We start from the raw sequence: 7,155 nt of genomic DNA, 5'->3' as shown, positions 1-7,155 counted from the left end.
TACTATCCCAGGAAAGCAAATGTAGGAATCCTCAGTGTGAAATCTACATTTAAAAGAAATGTAGATACAGAGCCAGTCTAAGTTTAAGTTTTTTGTAGACTATAGCTAAGGTTTCTGTGGTCTTCTAGGGGGGAGCAGTTGCTGGTAATGTTGCCTGTCTCTCCAGTATGACGCAAGGAAAGGTAAAGATTACTCCAGGTTATTTTCTTTTCTTTCTCTTTCTTCTACTTCTTAGATATTGAATGACTTAATCTCCTTTAAAGTCTGCTGTGAAGCAATTCCCCTGTCATTATTGTCATTACTCGTTGTTTGCATATTTAACCCTTGTGCGGTCCTTCGTATTTTTGTACACACCGTTTGTCCTTGCAATGATTTTTATCTTGTCCCAGAATATGAGTAATAATGAATATGAGGAAAAGTTGGCACTAGTCGTGCAGTACAGGAACATGCACACAAACACACACACACACACACACAGACACAAAGACATATTGGGTCTAGGTGACCCCTGGGCCGAAGGACCGCACAAATGTTAAAAACGTTTTTGGAAATTGTGTCCCTGCAGAGGGCGCTGTTGTACAGTGGCGTAAACCAACTGGCCTGTGGGAAACAGAGGATAGTCAAAGAAACGCACTAAAGACACTGCAGAGTGTCCTGGTAGAAACACACACACGAGAACATACACACAACAGATAACAGAACATAAGAACTGGATAATGTGAAAATACTTAAAATACAAAGTGATATCAAGCAATTAAAATTAAATTTTAATTTAATTTTAAAAGATTCCAATAATATATTTCATTTTGTTTATGGTTTAAATTCAGTTCTAAGCTGTTGTCTACAGGTGGCACCAGTATACACTTGTGCACTTCACCTGCTAAAGAAATCCAGGCTAAACTAAAACACTGTTAAGATTATAGAAATGTAAAAGGATAAACACAACCTGTCAAGTGCCAGGTGCTGCCCCCTTCAGACAGGGTCTGGAGAAAATCCTTATGGCAGTGGTTTCTGAGAACGGTGTGTGTTAATTTCTGTGTGTGTGTCTGTCTGTGTACAGTAAATAGGTGTGTAACTGACAGTTACCTGTATCCCAGTGCACAGTTTGGAGGAAATAGAGCACCCTCTAGCCCAGACTATGGAGGGATGGGTACTACAACAGGCAGTCTCTGGACTCATGTTGGCAGGACAACTCGAGGAGGCGGAAGCTCTGTGCTCACAGGTTACACTCTATACACACACATAGAGACAGAGAGGGAGAGTTCCAAAATAAGACTATTGCTTTGTTACCTATGATGTCTTTTTTCTGTCCCAGGTGTTGAATGTTTCTCCAGAACATCCAGCAGTGATACTCTCACTAAGACAGGTACAATGTCAGCGCCTCCTAGTTGAAAACAGCAGTACTGTCCTCCCAGAATCTGTGCTGGAGCAGCTTAACAACACAGTAATGATGAACCCTACTAACCTGGGGGCGTGGCATGTAAGTGATGTTGTCACAAAAACCATGTTTTGCACTCAGTATTTTTTTAACATTGATATCTACACTCCTTCCCTGCATCTTCCTCCTTGACACATCCGTCTGTAAATCTGCTCTGCTGATTCATCCCTCCCATCATCGATCTCTTTCTAGTGGTTGGCTGTGGTCTATCTTGACCAGGGTCTGCTGGTTCAGGCAGTGATGGCTTACATACAGAGTCTGCAGCTGGCCTCACAGCTCGGTCTGCAACTGGCCCTGCTGGCTTTAAGACCCTGTGTGGTAAGGTTTCAAATAAGTCCAAGGTATATAAGTGAATGTGGTTGATTTTGACAATACTTACATCTTTATTTATTTATTTAACCATTATCTTATTATCCCACTACATTTGACCCATACTATGTGTTATATCCTCTCAGGCAGGGCTTCCAGGCGAGAATGGAAGGACCTGGTAGTAGAAGCCACCACTGAGGTTTTAAAACTAAAATCGTCTCCTATGGCCTTCCACTTCCAAGCTCTGCTCCAGTCTTGTTTGTCAACAAGATGGCAGTTAGGTCAGTTCACCACGGTAGTCAGTCTCCCCTGCAGCAGGTACTGGTGTTTAGGTAAGCTCCTGGTGTAACTGTGTTTAGCTCTGGTTTTCTCACACTGGGTCTGTGTGATATAAACCGTAGATATGAAATAAGTGCAATTTCATGCAGGGATTACTGGTGTCAATTTGTTCTTTTGTTTTTACAGCATTTCTCAAATAAGCATGCAAATCATATTTTTTGTCATTTTCTGGTAATGATGCAGTTAGTTGTGGAAAAGTAAATGGTCGGTGAAAGACACATCCAAATGGAGTTAACCCAGTGCTTGAGCTTCTGGTTGTAGTTACAATCAGTCGTACCATGTCCAAACACTGGCCATGGTTTCCACGTATCAGCTACTGCCTTAGCAAGTAGTTGTTTTATTGTGCCATTTTTTTCTTTCTACCAATCCAGCACTTTGTGGATAGTAAGCTGCATGTAGTTTATGCCTAATGCCATAATCTGTCAACATGTTCTCAAGTATCTTACACATGCTGCTGTAAAATGTGCCCCATTATCTAAGTAGATATTTTCTGGGAATCCATATCCTGGAAATATCGCTGTTTTCAAAACTTTGCATGTGAACTCAGCATTGGCATTAGCAGTTGGATGAATTCCAGTCCATTTACTGAAGGCACAGACAATGACTAAACAATATTGTTGATTTTGTGATTTGTTTAGTTCAATATAGTCCATGTGTAGATGTTTAAAGGGTTCCTTAGGCACAGGAAATGAGCCTTGTCTTGTTCTTATAGCTCCTTGAGCATTATGTTTTAAACAGATTATGCACTGTTGTACATGCTTTTGTGCAGCTTTTTGAAAATTTGGACAGAAAAAAAACTGTTGTACTGCACCAATCATCCCTGCTGTTGTTTTACTGGACTGCCTGATGATGTGGAGAAATCTACATAATCCACATAGCTGTGTGTGTGTGGCAAGCATTAAAAACATATTTACTGTCAGTGTAAATTGTGACTGGAAAACCGGAAGCATAGAGGAGCGCCATACACATAGCTTTCAGTTCCACTGCTTGAGCAGAATAAGAAGGTGGAAGTGTGTCAAAGAGCAGCACTGAAGTAAGAGTTGTCAAATCGTATGCAGTACAGGTGTCACCAAAAGTGTCTTTCACAGAAGAACCATCAGTAAACAACCAAACTGAATCAGGAGCTGGTTGAGCTGACAGGTCCGGTCTGGGTAAATAAGTAGTCAAAGAACAGTCTAGACCAGGGGTCTCAAACTCAATTTACCTGGGGGCCGCTGGAGGCAGAGTCTGGGTGAGGGTGGGCCGCATAAGGGATTCCACAATAAAGTTTAAAAAAAGTCCTCAAATGTTAACAGTTAACAGTTTTAATGATTTCTTCTGAACATGAAGTGTTTTGAACATGAATGGAACATTGAGTGAAAATCATGAACGGTTCTTCTGAACATGACTCCTCTTGCCTACTCCTTGCTGCTCGAGACTTGACAGCACTTCTTTTCACAAATCTGAACCACATTTGGCTTGAGAGAGGAAGCAGTTGAGACCCTCAGTATGGCTTGAAGATGATCATCAGTAAGTCTAAGACCTGTACTTGGACTTATTGAAGTTCAGCTCAGGGAAGTTGGGGGGCAATTCTCTCAAAAATTGCCCATGCTTGTCTGCTTTTCCACTCATCTCCCTGAACTTGGCTTTGAGGTCAGAGTTGCATTGCAGGTCAATGAGCTCCATTTGAAGCACAGGAGGGGCATCTTGCACATCAAAGGTAAAGGGATCCGCAAAAATTTGAAAAGTGTCTCTGTGCGTCTTGAAGTCTTGTGTAGCTTCTGTAGCTTCAAAATATCATCAACATATTTCTCTCTGAATGGTGTGCCTGCATCCACGAGTGTCTTGCATGCTGGGAAATGGCAAAGGTTTGTCTGAGAGAGCTGGGCTTTCCATAACACAAGTTTTGTGGAGAATGCTCTCACGTTGTCATAGGCAGCGCTACCCCTGGCCTTGTAACTTTGTGTTCAGTATATTCAGCTCATGTGTGATGTCAACAAGAAAAGCTAAGTCCATGAGCCATTTGTGATCACTTAACTCAGGAACAGCCTTCCCATCCTTCTCCATGAAGGCTTTCACTTCTTCTCTCAACTCAAAAAATCTTTTCAAGACATTTCCCCTACTGAGCCAACGTACCTCGGTGAAATAGAGCACATCTTCATATTCTGACTCCATTTCCTCTAAAAAAGCACGGAACCTCCTGTGCTTTAAGCCCCTGGATCTGATTTGGTTGACGCAATTTACAACAACAGACATCACATTATCACACCGCAGGCATTTGCTGCAAAGAGCCTGCTGATGGATAATGCAGTGCAGAGCAATGGCCTCCTCTACACCCTCCTCTTCCAGTTTTCTTTGAACAAGTGCCACCAGTCCATTTTTCCTCCCTGTCATTGATGGTGCTCCGTCAGTTGCAGTTCTGTTACCATCTTATCTTCCCCTACATACTTTAGCACCTCCGTTGTTGCAGTCGTTTCTTCTGTCTGCGTGGAGCTGTACACGCTCTCGCAAAATGCCCTCTCCTACTGCAATTATAGCACTTGTCATTACCCTCCTCACAGTCAGATTCATCATTCTGTTGCCATTGTTTTCTTTGCTGAGGCCTAGCCCCCTGATTAGACCATTTCTTACTTGGCAATGAGACGAAAACTTGTACAGGCTTATTCTTATCTTTTTGTTTATTTGCCTGACGTCTGTCCCATGCATGTTCTACATGTGCATGGAAATCTTAGAAGTTACATGTTTTCAGTGCAATGCAGGAAGTCTCAACCATGTCTCGTACAATTTAAGGTCAGTCTAAAAATCTGTCTTTATATGATGGATTGTAGTGGGTATCGGTTGGTTGAAGACCTGTATTGCGTTCAAAAATTTGGTCGAACCTGGATTTAAATTCCTGCATACCTTTACATCTTTTAATTATGGTGCATTGTTAATTCTGGCCATTGTTATGTTACTGTTTTGTTTTCAGATTATAATATTTATACTGATGTTTCTTTTATTAGTTACTTAGCAGCTGTGCTATTATCTGTGTTGGTTTTAGCACTAACTGAGCTAAATTAGCTTGTATTGCTATGGTAACATATGCTAATTCTAAAATCACTGGACTCTGAGTGCTAATGCTAATATTATACAGGCTAATGCTAATTAGCTTAGCATTAGTTCAACCAACTTATGCTATGCTGATTTATGTTAAAACTTCATTAGGATTTGCTAATGCTAATACTTAGCCTAATGCTATTTAGCTTAGCATTAATGTTATTTAGCTTAGCATCAATGTTATTTAGCTTAAGATTAATGTTATTTAACTTAACATTAATTAAGCTAGTTATGCTATGCTAATGTATGCTAATTAAGTAGTGCTAATTAATACCACTACGTTCCTTAGTTTTAATAGCAACTATGCTATTTAGGCCTACAGCTAATTGCTAGTTGCTAGGTTACTTCGGCTATAATTTACCCCCCTGAAGGCACGCCCCTAAACTCCTCCTAGTGGGAGTGTCTTTGTTTGTTTTTTTTCCAAATTTTTAACTATGCAGCGTTTGTTTCAAAATGACGATTGTATTGCAAGACAAAATGGCGATTCCTTCAATAATTCGTGGACCATTTTTGGGCATACTGCATTATGTCTTTATCTTCCCCATGGTCTTTTTGTAGATGTTTTTGAACTTGTTGGAGACATTTACGCTCCTTCTTAGTTAATTCTTTACCTTGTGTTTGTCCCATATTTTAACAATATTAATAATAATAATTCATAACTATATTGTTAATTATAATTATACTAATATTATAATAATAGCATTATTTCAACAAAAGATTGTGGTCAATGATTAGTCACTCGTCCACAGAGATCGACTGTAAGTTTCTACGGTACCTAACGCACCGCAAGTATAACTGTCACTGTGAACCAACTTTCTCAATTTTGACCACAATCAAAAAAAAAAAAAACACTTAAAAAATGTTTTATTGTCTCAGAGACTGTCTTTATATACAGTTTAATTTGTCTTGGAGACAATCATTCAACCAATTCTCATTCACTCAAAACGTCTGAACGATCCCTGACTTCTCATCAGACATCATTACCTATTTCAGGACCTACTATTCTAGTTTTTACTCTCTACAGCCACGGTTTTTCAACCATTCACACACTTTGCATGAATTATACTTACTTCTCTGTGCGCAGTAATTCACCGAAGCCTCAAGTCGGCTTTTCAGTGCTGAGGTGTTGTCTCAGACCATGCATGGATTTTTGCGTTGACCTCCCGGTTTTCCAACGATGTCTTGGATTTTGTCGATCCGGCTCGAAGGACCAAGTTATGTCAGGAAACGTTTTCTTTTAGATAGGACTGTAAAATAAAAAAATCAGTTTCCTAACACACAAAGAATTCAAATAAAGATCAAATAAAGATCTCAAGCTTTAAAAGTGTTACTTGCAGCAAGGAGTTCAGAACAATGGTTACATTCAGAACTCAAAGCTCAAATACAGTTTTTTTACACAAACAAACATCAATGGTCAGTACCTTAACCCTTTACAGCCATGTGGTGTTCTCGTGCAACTGCTGAGCACTGATTGGTAAAGACTGCTCTAAACAAGGATTCTCCACCAATAGGAGCTATGTGGATATGCTGTAGTTAATCAAGTCAGATAAGACCATGCAGTTCAGATGTTTTTCTCTCTTTGTCTTTTGTTGGTCTTCCGTCGGTCTCCTTATTTGGGCAAAGAAACCAGTTCTGACCGGTTCTGTGTCCCGTCTCTATCTCCTAGTGTAACAGTCTGTACCATTCAGTGCTGTCCATATCATATTGTTATGTAATCCACCAGCATGCACACCTGTCTTCAGCACTTTTCCTTTTAGTACAGCACAATAACAGCATTCAATAACAGTATAAATTGATATGGAAACTTAATACAATGAATATATTGTAAAGATTGAATAAATGTATTTACAACATCTTAACACTAATGCTTTGTCTATATTCACTGTTTGGTCTTATTATCACTGGTTTGCACGTTAGTAATTGTCCTACATCTGCATTGCCTTGTGACCATAATGTTGTCGGTGTCTCTGCTAAGAGGTTCTCTTGTTCTTTTG

The sequence above is a fragment of the Cynoglossus semilaevis genome, chromosome W (assembly GCF_000523025.1).
Source record: "Cynoglossus semilaevis isolate Cse_v1.0 chromosome W, Cse_v1.0, whole genome shotgun sequence".
Classification (NCBI taxonomy): domain Eukaryota; kingdom Metazoa; phylum Chordata; class Actinopteri; order Pleuronectiformes; family Cynoglossidae; genus Cynoglossus; species Cynoglossus semilaevis.
The sequence above is the reverse complement of the archived record's forward strand: the minus strand, read 5'-3'. Positions refer to the sequence as shown.